Genomic DNA, 12,232 nt, shown 5'->3' on the forward strand with positions numbered 1-12,232 from the left:
AAGACATATATCTGTATATGGTATGTGTTATTAAGATAAGGCTTTTTTAACTGTGAAGACTATCCATAAAGAAGAAATTAGTGCATTCTCTATAGGTTTTTTTTAATTAAATGAGAGGAGTGCCCAGCTATACTTTAAAAATTTTATCAATGATACTAAAATTTTGGATGGTATTTATGAGAAATTTTCTTTTGTCACTGTAACTTGTATTTGTATTAGTTTCTGCTCTCTCTAGTACTTTTTATCTTTAAATTTTCAGTATTTCTCAATGATCTTAATGTGGGCAGAAAATAAGCTAATAAAACTGTAATAAAAACTGTAATAAAATCTTTGGTGTGAACTATTAAAACTGAAACTGTAATAAAATCTTTGGTGTGAACTATTAAAACTTGAAGATGTTTTAAGAATTCACACTTGATTTAAAAAATACCTTTACAAGGGACTTTGATACACCCCTTATTTTGTATTTCGAAGTCTGTTAAAGTAAGTGCAGGAGATGCTGTAAAAGTGTAACAGATAGGAAAGTGTTATTCTCCCTACCTTTTAAGTATGTTATTGTTTTTATTTGCATTGAGCGTTTGGAGGAAATAGTTGACTTCTATACAAAGAAGAATGAATGGTAGAAAAATAGAGTAATACTGATTTTTCAAGAATGGGAATACTTTTCTGCTATTCTTTGTTAGGTGTTATGCTGTTTTACAGAAGATTTTGCAACATGTAGATGTCTTAGGTTTTGAGACTTCTCAGAGAAGTTATATTCTCTGCTTCACTGGTTATATTTTAGGGAGTGCTTATGCTCAACTTCTCAGCTCTTTTCTGTTTTTGAAATTTATGTATAGCTAAGGAGAGGTTTGCCTGTTCCTTATCCCCTTCCTCTAAGGCAGGGGTGTCAAACTCATTTTCACCAGGGGCCACATCAGCCTTGCGGCAGCCTTCAAAGGGCCAAATGTCATTTTAGGACTGTATAAATGTAACTGCTCCTTAACAGTTAAGCGAGAGCTCAGTGCTGCCCCTGGTAGAAACAAAGTGCTGGGCCAGATAAAACAAAGTGGTGGGCTGGAATGGGCTCGTGGGCCTTGTGTTTGCCACCTGCGCTCTAATGCTGTGTATAAGGACCCAGCTTTGGCTTTTGGTGATCAACAGGTATAGAAAATGCGGAGCTTTTAGTTTAAATGTACCCTTTTCTTTGAAGTAAGTTTAGTGGTGGCAGCTGATTTACTCTCTTCACTACTTCCAGGTGTCAGTTTAACAGCAAGACTGGCAGCCCCATAGGTTAAAACTTGCTTACTTGTGTGGCAATGACCCATTTTTAAAACTCATGTACAGTTCTTTCTATTCTTTCCTCTATTCTTGTTCTTTGGGATTAGCAATATCCTTTCCCTGTGTTACTGGTTTTCCCTGTGTAACTAACATTGGGGTGTCTGGCTACATTTTTTCCAGCAGCATTTTGATCTAGCTTGAGATGCTTGTCAGTACTGCTTTGCTATAACTTTGTCTTTTGTTGTATCCTGCCATGTACTTTCTTAAGATAGTATGCTCACATAAAAATTCTGTCCAGTGTAATTTCCTCAGTTCTTTTTGTTTTTATTTTATCTGCCTATTTGTTGACATCTCTTGATTCTTCTATTTTTTTGTCCTTGTGGGTTTATACCTTTTTAGTCCTTTGTTGTTTTGGGAACAATTGAAAGAGTGATTTTCTTGAATGTGTGCTTTTATTTAGCTGGGGAAATGTACACTACTTTCTTATGTTGAACTTTGCCCTTATAGAGAATAAGTTATGCTACTGTCTCTGAAGAACAATGTGGCAGTCATCATTGCAAGCCATTGACACAGATGGATATTCCATGAATATGAATAATTTGATTAAATTTTTTTTATTGTTGTTCAAGTACAGTAGTCTCCATTTTCACCCTGTCATGCTCCCCTTCCGCACCTATCCCTGCCTCCCACCCTCAAACCTACACATTTTGGCTTTGTCCATGGGTCCTTTATAAATGTTTCTTGATGGCCCTTTCCTAATTATCCCCCATTATCCTTCTCCCCCTCCTCTCTGGTTACTCTCAGTTTGTTCTTTATTTCAGTGCCTCTGGTTGTATTTTGTTTGCTTGTCTGTTTTGTTATTTAGTTTCCACTTATAGGTGAGATCATATGATATTTGTCTTTCACTGCCTGGCTCATTTCACTGAGTATAATGCTCTCCAGTTCCATCTATGCTGTCACAAAGGGTAGGAATTCCTTTATTTCTGCTGTGTAATATTCTATTGTGTAATGTACCATAGTTTTTTGATCCATTCATTTACTTATGGGCACCTAGGTTGCTTCCAACACTTGGCTATTGTAAATTATGCTTCTATGAACATCGGGGTGCATAGGTTCTTTTGAATTGGTGTTTCAGGATTCTTAGGGCATGTCTGTTTTAGTCCCTCAATTGTACTATGAAGCATGTTAGTTCAGAAGTACTCAAATGTTGCCTCATCAGTGTAGCTTTCTCTGAACACCCATCTTAGGGCTCTCTATCATTCACTAGTTTTCTTCTGAGCACTTACTATCATATAATATGCAATGTATTTTATTCCTAATGCCCACTGGAATGTAAGATCCATGAGGACAGGGTTTTGTGTATTTTTTAGTAACTCCAACCTCAGTGCCTGGTATATAGATGCTGAATAAACACTTGTTGAAAAATTATTGAATTTTTCCCCCTTTTTGGTAGAGTTTATAGTGATTCTTAGCCTCTTTTTCCTGATATGGAAGATTTTAGAAAGTTCATCTTCCTGGCTTAGTGTTTGTTTCTTTCTGGCTATCTGACTCCCTCATCTCCCTCTCTGTCTGAGAAAGGACTTTTTCAGTGACATGAAAATTGACATTAAGAATTCTAATTCTGATTAGTGTTACAATTTATTGGATTCCTCCTCAATTCAGATTCCATGCAGGCCTTGTCTCATTTGGCCAGAGCAGTTCACTGACACAGCATCCTAATTTTCATGGCATTTTTTTAATGTTTCCCCTTGTTTATTCCCATTGTTTTCTCTTTAGGAACAATTTAGACAGATAATACCTCGCACATATCTATCTCAGGTGTGATCTCTTTCACCAGCCATTGGCAGGATGGATATCTAGTTTTGGAGGTATGCATTTTAGATACATTTACATTTCAGGGTACTTGGCTGAATCAGGAGAAATCCTTATTTACCATCCTATAATTAAAAATATTCATTTGCTCCCTAAATGATTCTGGTACATCAAAAGGTTTATATCCTAAATATAAAAAACAGTGTTTATACCCCATTAGATGGTCTGGGGCTATTTACCACATGGGTAAACAAGGAAGTAGAGTCTTTGTGGTGGTTGCGATCTCATGTCTGACATTACATTTGGAAAACTTAAGTAGGAATTGGTGGTAGTGATTAGCGTAGGCTCTTGAGCTGTCGAGACATAGACCCCATGCAAATGAATCCTGCATCAGAATGACAAAAAGCATCTTTCAGAAATTACAGGAAAGGATATTAGAGAAGGACTTCTTTGATTGTTGAACTCAACTATAAGCACTCTGGTTTCCTTAATGCCTTTCAGAAAAAGACAGTAGCTAGGTATTCATTCCTTTTTTCTAAAAAAAAAAAAAAAAGTCAGCAACATTTCTTTTTCTAAAGGGCGAGCTAGTAAATATTTTGTTCTGTTTTGTAGGCCATGTGGTTTTTGCCGAAATTACACAATTCTGCAATTATAGTGGGAAAGCAGCTGTAGCAAATATGTAAATAAATGAGTGTGTCTGTGTTCTAGGAAAACTTTACAAAAGCCTAATGGATTTGATCTACAGGTCATAGTAAGCTGATTCCTGTTCTAATTCAAGAGTACTGGCTAAAAATTAGTCATGGGCTTACTTGAGTTTGTTTGTTTATACCCCTGTCCCCCCCAAATCACTACACTATTGTCCATATTCATGAGTCCTTTTTTGTTTTTGCTCAGTCCCTCTACCCCCTAACCTCCATATCCACTAGCTGTCATCTGATGTCCATCTATGAGTCTGTGTCTGTTTTGCTTGTTAGTAGTTAGTTCATTAGATTCTACGTATGAGTGAAATCATATGGTATTTATTTTTCTCTGGCTGGCTTATTTCAGTTAGCATAATGTTCTTCAGGTCCATCCATACAATTGCAAAAGGTAAAATTTTCTTCTTTCTTACAGCTGAGTAGAATTCCATGTGTAAATGTCCCGTAGTCATTTTACGCATCTATTGATGGACACTTGGGCTGCTTCCATATCTTGGCCATTGTAAATAACACTGCAATAAACATAGGGATGCTTATGTTCTTTCAAATTAGTGTTTTCGGTTCCTTTAGGTATCTTCCCCAGAAGTGGGATCACTGAGTCAAAAGATAGATCCATTTATAATTTTCTGAGGTATCTCCATACTGCTTTCCTCAGAGGCTGCACCAGTCTGCATTCCCACCAACAGTGCCAAAGGGTTCCCCTTTTTCTGCATCCTAGCCCCCACTTGTTTGTGGATTTTCTGGTGATAGCCATTCTGACAGGTTTGAGATAGTATCTCATTGTGAATGTAATTTGCATCTCTCAGGTGATTAGTGATGTTGAGCATCTTTTCATATGTGTCTTGGCCATCTGCATGTCCTCTTTGGAGAAGTGGCCATTAAGGTCCTTTGCCCATTTTTTAATTGGGTTGTTTATTTTTTTGGTGTTGAGTTTTGTAACTACTCTATAAATTTTGGATATGAACCCATTATTAGATGTATTGGCAAATATGTTCTCCCATTCCGTGGGTTGTCTTTTTTATTGTGCTGGTGATTCCCTTTGCTGTGCAAAAACTTTGTAGTTTGATTTATTATTTGTTGATAAATAATAAACAAATTGATAATTACTGATCAAATAATAATTATCAAAATGTTTTAGTTTGATTTATTATTTATTTATAAATAAACTCATTTGTTTATTATTTCTTTTGCTTCCCTTGCCTAGGGAAATATATCTGATAAAATATTGCTACAAGCAATGTCCAAGATTTTACTGCCTACTTTTTCTTCTAGGATTTGTATGATTTTGGGTGTAACATTTAAGTCTTCAATCCATTTTGAATTCTTGTGTGTGGTATAATATGGTGGTCTAGTTTCATTTTTCTGCACATATCTGTACAGTATTCTTAACACCATTTATTGAATAAACTATCTTTAGCCCACTGTATGTGCTTGCTTCCCTTCTTGAATATTAATTAACTGCAAACATGTGGGTTTATTTCTGGGTTCTGTATTCTGTTCCATTGACCTGTGTGTCTGTTTTTATGCCACTACCAGGCTGTTCTGATTGCTATGGCCTTATAGTACCGTTTGATGTTAGGTGGCATGATTTCCCCAACTTTCTTCTTCTTTCTCTGGATTGCTGTTGCTATGTGGGGCCTTTGTGGTTCCATATAAATTTCTGAAAATTTCGTTCTAGTTCTGTGAAATATGTCATTGAAATCTTGATAGGAATTGCATTGAATCTATAGATTGCTTTTGGTAGTAGGGACATTTTAATGATGTTACATCTTTCTGTCCATGAACCCGGTATCTGCTTCCATTTATTTGTATCTTCTTCAATTACTTTCTTAAGTATCTTATAATTTCCTGAGTACAGGTCTTTTACATTCTTGGTTAGGTTTATTCCTAGGTATTTTACTTTTTTTGAAGCAATTGTGAATTGGATTGTTTTCTTAATTGCCCTTTCCATTAGTTCATTATTGACATATACAAATGCAACTGATTTTCAGATATTAATTTTGTATCCTGCTACATTGCTAAATTCATTATTCAGTTCTATTAGTTTCTTGGTGGAATCTTTGGGGTTCTCTTTGGACAGTGTCATGTCATCTGCAAATAAAGACAGTATTACTTCTTCCTTTCCAATTTGGGTGCCTTTTCTTTCTTCTTCTTGTCTAATTGCTATGGCTAGGATTCCCAGGACTCTGTTGAATAAGAGAGGTGAAAGTGGACATTCCTGTCTTCTCCCAATGTTAAGGGAAATGCTGGTAATTTTTGGCCTGTTAAGTTTGATGCTAGCAATGGGTTTGTCATATATGGCTTTTATTATGTTTAGGTATGTTCCCACTATTTGCACTGTGCTGAGATTTTTATCATAAATAGGTGCTAGATATTATCAAAAGTTTTCTGTATCTATTGATATGATCATGTGTTTTTTATCCTTCATTTTGAATCACATTTATTGATTTGCGAATGTCGTACCAACCTTGCATTCCTGGATTAAATCCCACTTTATTATGGTGTATAGTCTTTTTGCTGCATTGCTGTATTTGGTTTGCTAAGATTTTGAGAAGATTTTAACATCTATATTCATCAGAGATACTGGTTTATAATATTCTTTCTTTGTAGTGTCTTTATCTGGTTTTGGAATTAGGATAATGCTGGCTTCATAAAATGAGTTTGGGAGCCTTCCCTCCTCTCAAATTTTATGAAATAGTTTTAGAAACAGAGGTGTTATCTCTTTTCGGAATGTTTGGTAAAGTATACCTGTGAAGCCATTTGATCTAGGGGTTTTGTTTGTTGGGAATTATTTTATTACTGTTTCAATTTCACTAGGCGTAATCTGCCTATTTAGATTCTCTTATTCTTTCTGATTTAGTTTTGGAAGATTATATGTTTCTAGGAATTTTTCCATTTCATACAGGTTGTCCAGTTTGTTGGCAAATAGTTTTTCATAATATTTTCTTACAATCCTTTTGTATATCTTAGGTGTCAGTTTTTATTTCTCCTCTTTCGTTTCTAATTTTTTTGAGCCCTTTCTCTCTCTCTCTCTCTCTCTTGTTTTGTTGATGAGTCTGGTAAAGTTTTGCCCATCTTGTTTATCTTTTCAAAGAACCAGCTCTTGGATTTATTAATCTTTTGTTTTAGATTCTTTATTATTTACTTCTTTCTAATCTGGGCTTTGTTGGTTGTTCTTTTTCAAGTTCTTTTAAGTATAAGGTCAGATTGTTTATTTGAGCTTTTTCTTGTTTGTTGAGATAGGCCTGTAATGCTATGTATGAATTTCCCTCTCAGAACTGCATTTCCAGTGTCTCACTGATTTTGGGTGGTTGCTTTTGCAATTTCATTTGTTTCAGTGTTACTTTTGATTTCTGAGTTGATCGCGTTTTGACCCATTTATTATTTAATAACATGTTATTTAGCTTCAGTATCTTTGCATGTTTTTTAATGTTCTTCTTGAGACTTATTTCTAGTTTCATAGCATTGTGGTCAGAGAAAATGCTTGATATGATTTCAGACTTCTTAAATTTATTGAGACTTGTTTTGTGTCCTAAAATGTGGTCTATCCTACAAAACATTCCATATGCCCTTGAAAAGTGTGTATGTTCTGCTGCTTTGGGGCGAAATGCTCTGAAGATATCAGTTAAGTCCATTTGATCTAGAGTGTTCTTTAAGGCTTTTGTCTTCGTATTGATCTTCTGTGTGGAAGATCTATCCATTGAAGTCAGTGGGCTGTTAAAATCCCCAACTATGGCTGTATTTCTGTCAGTCACTCCTTTTATGTCCATCAAGATTTGGTTTACATATTTAGGTGCTCCTACGTTGGGTGTGTAAAGGTTTACTAGGGTTATATCCTCTTGTTGGATTGTTCCCTTTATCGTTATGTGGTGTTCTTTGTTTCCTACTATAGCCTGATTTTAAAGTCTATGTGTTTGGATATAAGTACTGTTACCCTAGCTTTTTTTTTCCTTTTCCATTTGTATGAAATATCTTTTTCCATCCATTTACTTTTTGTCTGTGTGTATCTTTCGATGTGAGATGGGTCTCTTGGGGGCAACACATATATAGGTCTTGTTTTCTTGTGTCTTCTGGTTGAAGTATTTAAGCCATTTACATTTAAGGTGATTATTGATAGATACATGGTAGTGCGATTTTATTGTTAGACTGTTTTCCTTTGTTTTTTCTTTCTCTTTTTTTTTCTTTTTCTTAAGGCAAGCCCTTTAACATTTGTTGCAGTAATGGTTTGGTATTAACTAACTGCTTTAGCTTTTAATGTGTGGGAAGCTCCTTATTTTTCTTTTGATTTTATTTTATTTTTTAAAATATTTTATTTATTTATCTTTAGAGAGGAAGGGAAGGAGAGAAATATCACTGTATGGTTGCCTCTAGTGAGCCCCCTGCTGGGAACTGGCCTGCAACCCAGGCATGTGCCCTGACTGGGAATTGAACCACGATTGTGTGGTTCGTAGGCCCGTGCTCTATCCACTGAGCTATACCAGTCAGGGCCTCTTTTCTTTCGATTTTAAATGACAGCCTTGTTGGGTAAAGTAGCATTGGTTGTAGGTCTTTCATTTTCATCACCTTGAATATTTCATGCCACTCCCTTCTGGCCTGACATATTTCTATTGAGTAATCAGATACCATTCTTATTGGTGCTTCCTTGTAGGTAAATACCTACTTTTCTCTTGCGGCTTTTATGATTTTCTCCTCGTCTTTAAGCCTTGTCATTTTAATTATGATGTGTTTTGGTGTAGGCCTCTTTGGGTCCCACTTGTTTGGGAATCTCTGAGCTTTCTGGACTTCTGTGTCTTTTTCCTTCACCAGATTAGGGAAGTTCTCAGTCATCATTTCTTGTAATAGGTTCTCAATCTCTTGATCTCTCTCCTCTCCTTCTGGTATTCCCATGATGTGAAGGTTGTTATGCTTCATGTTGTCCAAAATTGTTTCTTAAGCTCTCCTCATTTAAAAAGTTTTTTTTTTCTCTATGCCACTCTGTCTAGGTAGTTTTTCTACTTTGCCTTCCAAAACACTGATTTGATCTTCTGCTTTATATAACATACTGTTTATTCCTCCTAGTGTATTATTTATTTCAGGTATTATTGCATTCTTTTATTTCTTTATTCTTTATTTTTATTATTTCTATGTCATTTTTTTCATGTGGTTGAGTATCCTTGTAATCATCACTCTAAATTCTATCTGATAAATTGCTTGCCTCCATTTCATCTAGTTCTTCTGGAGAATTCTCTCGTTCTTTCATTTGGGGTCTGCTTTCTTTGTCTTTCTATTTTGGCTGTTTCTCTGTATTTTCCACCTTAGCTGTTAATCAGTCACCAAGCTGATCAGTAGTTAATAGAATTAAGCTGTAATTAGCATCCTGGCCTGGCTTAAGCACCAGAGAGGGAGGCAGAGTAATTCCTGTGGGTGGGGCTATTGCTTGCCCTCAAACTGATGGCTACTCTTGGAGGGGATTCCTCTGCCTGAGAAAGATGGCTTCCGCAGTATGGATAATGACTCAGCACAGGGATCCTGGTGGCTGTTCCTTCAGTTCTCTTTCCAGAGCCACCAACCTCAGACTCTCCTCACACGTCTCTAGTCTACTCTGCCCTCCCTCTGCTGGAGCCCAGGGCAAATGGCTGCAAATGAAATTACATGTGTTGGCTCTGTTAGAGGCTCTCTGCATCTCTAGCTATTTCTGACTGGCAGATAGAAAACCTGCTGCTTTTCACAGCTGGATGTTATCTGCATTCCTTTCCAGCTCTGGTGCTATAGGCTGGGTAGCCCAGCTTGGGGTTTAGACCCCACACTTCTCAGGGGGAACCCCATGGCCAATGACATATCCCTCTGGATCTTCAGCTGCCACCAGCGTGATCTTAGCCAGTCCTCTTGTGCCTCCTTTGCACTGCTACCAGTCTTGTTGTGGTGAAGTAGTTTCTTCTGTCTGTCCTTGGTTATAAGGCTTCTCTGCATCTAGTGTTCGGTTGCTTATCCCAGATGATTTCTCTACAGTCTTGTTGTAATTCCAGATTGGTCCTTAGAGGAGGTTAGTGTAGCTTCCACTTACTCCTCCGCTATCTTGGATTCTTGCTTAGTTGAGCTTAGTTTTGGAGAGTGAAAATAGTTCTTCCTTGTTTTGGGTTTAGTGGCCCAGGATGTTTTTGGCATAGACTATTAACACTTCTTAACTAGAATCAGAGCCCATTTCATCAAACCCCTCAGGACCTTCATTTGTTACCTGTTGTCTAAGGTTGTAGATTTGACTGAGGATGGGTAAGTATAGGGTGAGAGCCTCTGCCCCTTCAGTCTCACAAGTACCCTTGGTTGCTTGTTAAGTGACCATAGAAACATTAAAATAAAAACCTCAAGATAAATGGTTGTTCTTCTTTGTCCACATTATCTTGAGTGTACTTAGTATTTTATCTTTGGACCAGTTTGGTTGTAAGGGCCATTCAGCCTAGAAGCATTTTATTGTGTTAGTTCTCTCCTATGCCTTTGACTGCCACTTGTATGCCTCCTTTACTTAAGTATTTACTTTGTTGAAAGCTTCTTTACTACACACTAAGTATGAAGAAGTCATTATTGTCTACTATGAAAAAGATGGCTGCAGTTGGTGTTCTCAATCATAGTTGTGTTTTACAGGTATATTTTTATTTTGTTAGGTGTATTTCTTTGCATCTTTGTTTTTTGGTAGTTTTTGCCTTGAGATGTGCAGTTTTTTGCAAATACTATTTCTTAGAAATAGCCTAGCGTAAGTTTTTACTAGACTATTTTAGTTCATTTGACTGCTCTAACAAAATACCAGAGACCGGATGGTTTATAAGTAATAGAAATGTGTTTCTCACAGGTCTGGAGGCTGGAAGTCCAAGATCAGGGTGATAGTATGTTCACATTCTGGTGAAGAGCCTTAGTTGCAGACTGGTGGCTTCTTACTGTATTCTCAGATGATCGAATGGTCAAAGAAATTGTTTTTTTAAGGGCATTGATCTCATTCATGAGAGCTCTGCTTTCATGACCTAATCACCTCACAAGGCCCCCACTTTGTAATATCATATTGGGTGTTTGAATTTCAAAATACGAATTCTTGGGGGGGGGCAAACATTCAGACCATAACATATTCTGTTTCTAAAGTAATTCTAGATGCCAGATCATGTCCAAAACATGGTTATTTAAAACATGGTTTGTTTTACAAGCTCCATTCTGTCAGGAATATGATGGTTAAAGATAACATTTTGTTTTCTTGTCTGAAATGTACAGGAGCAGACATCTTGCCCATTCATCTTTACAGTGTTACTCTGGTCGTCTTTTTCTGTTAAGAGTCTCAATTTGGACTGTTCCTAAAACAGGCATTGTTGGTTTAATCATACCTTTTGCCTGTAGTTGCAATCACTTGCTTTAATATACTGGCCATCTTGGTATCTTTGGGGAAACTTCATGTACTTTTCAGTGCATTTTTCTCCAAAGATGTATCATCCAAAAGGTATGAATTCTCAAGGGTAGGGAAGGCATTTTCTTAATCTATGTATCATAAGCACTTGTCACACAGTGGGTAGTTATTTAATGTTTAAGTGAAAGAATGAATCTGTGGCATTAGAGGCCCACCATTTCCTTATTTTTCCATTTGTTCCCTTCTGATAAGGTTCTCGATTTGTTCCTTAAAAGGCATAAAGGTATTGTGTGTATATATTTGTGTATTCCTTAATATAGCTAGCTGGTGATAGAGCTATGGAGCTAGGCTTATGATTTCTCTCAGGATCACATGACTGCTGTGTTTGAGCTGGACAGAAGCCCTTTTAAGATGCTTGAGCACAAGAGTGCTTCTGTCACTGCTGCCATTAGAAAAAATATTTTGGACACTTCAAGCTTACTGGTTGTTCCTAGATTATCATCTTATATGAAATAGTTTAACTGTTGCTTAGCAAAATTTTAGGCTTAAAAGATTTTCTAAATCTTAGTTTGGCAACTTTTTTCATCTTATATAGCAAAGGTCATTGTAATTGATTGGATCAACATATGGCACATTAGAAATTGAATAGAAATTTCATAAGCCAGTGGAAAATGCAAAGGTTGATATCTGTCATGAATAAAAATACATGCCTCTTAAATTGCACCTGGAAAGAAATTGGTAGTTAGTTGATAGTACATATCATTGATAGAACAGCCTTGATGGAGTACTACTATTAAATAAAACAATGTCAGTGGTTCACATTGTAGCACATTGAAAGTAGAAACTTTAAAGCAATGTGAATGAAACACTTAAATTTCCATGTATGATATTACTGTTCTTAGACCTTATTCACAAGTATTGTGTATGTAACTTAATGGGTAATTATAAGTCAGCCATTTTTTCAAAATTATATTCAATTATCTTTATCATCTCTGCTAGAATAAAGTATTATTCATTTTATTCAGTGATTGAATTTTTATACTTAATAAATGTGGGAGCAGTTACAAGGCTGTAGAGTTTGCAAGATCTTACTTTCATA

The 12,232-nt window shown here is 36.3% G+C and overlaps 1 protein-coding gene across 1 annotated transcript in view; it reads left to right on the plus strand.

Annotated features, from left to right (window-relative positions):
* Nucleotides 1–12,232, plus strand: part of LOC118977970 (THO complex subunit 2-like) — a 72,716-nt gene that overhangs the window by 36,816 nt on the left and 23,668 nt on the right. The window lies entirely within an intron of this gene.

Source organism: Sturnira hondurensis, unplaced genomic scaffold (assembly GCF_014824575.4).
Source record: "Sturnira hondurensis isolate 20B ecotype Veracruz unplaced genomic scaffold, ASM1482457v3 Scaffold0021596, whole genome shotgun sequence".
NCBI lineage: Eukaryota > Metazoa > Chordata > Mammalia > Chiroptera > Phyllostomidae > Sturnira > Sturnira hondurensis.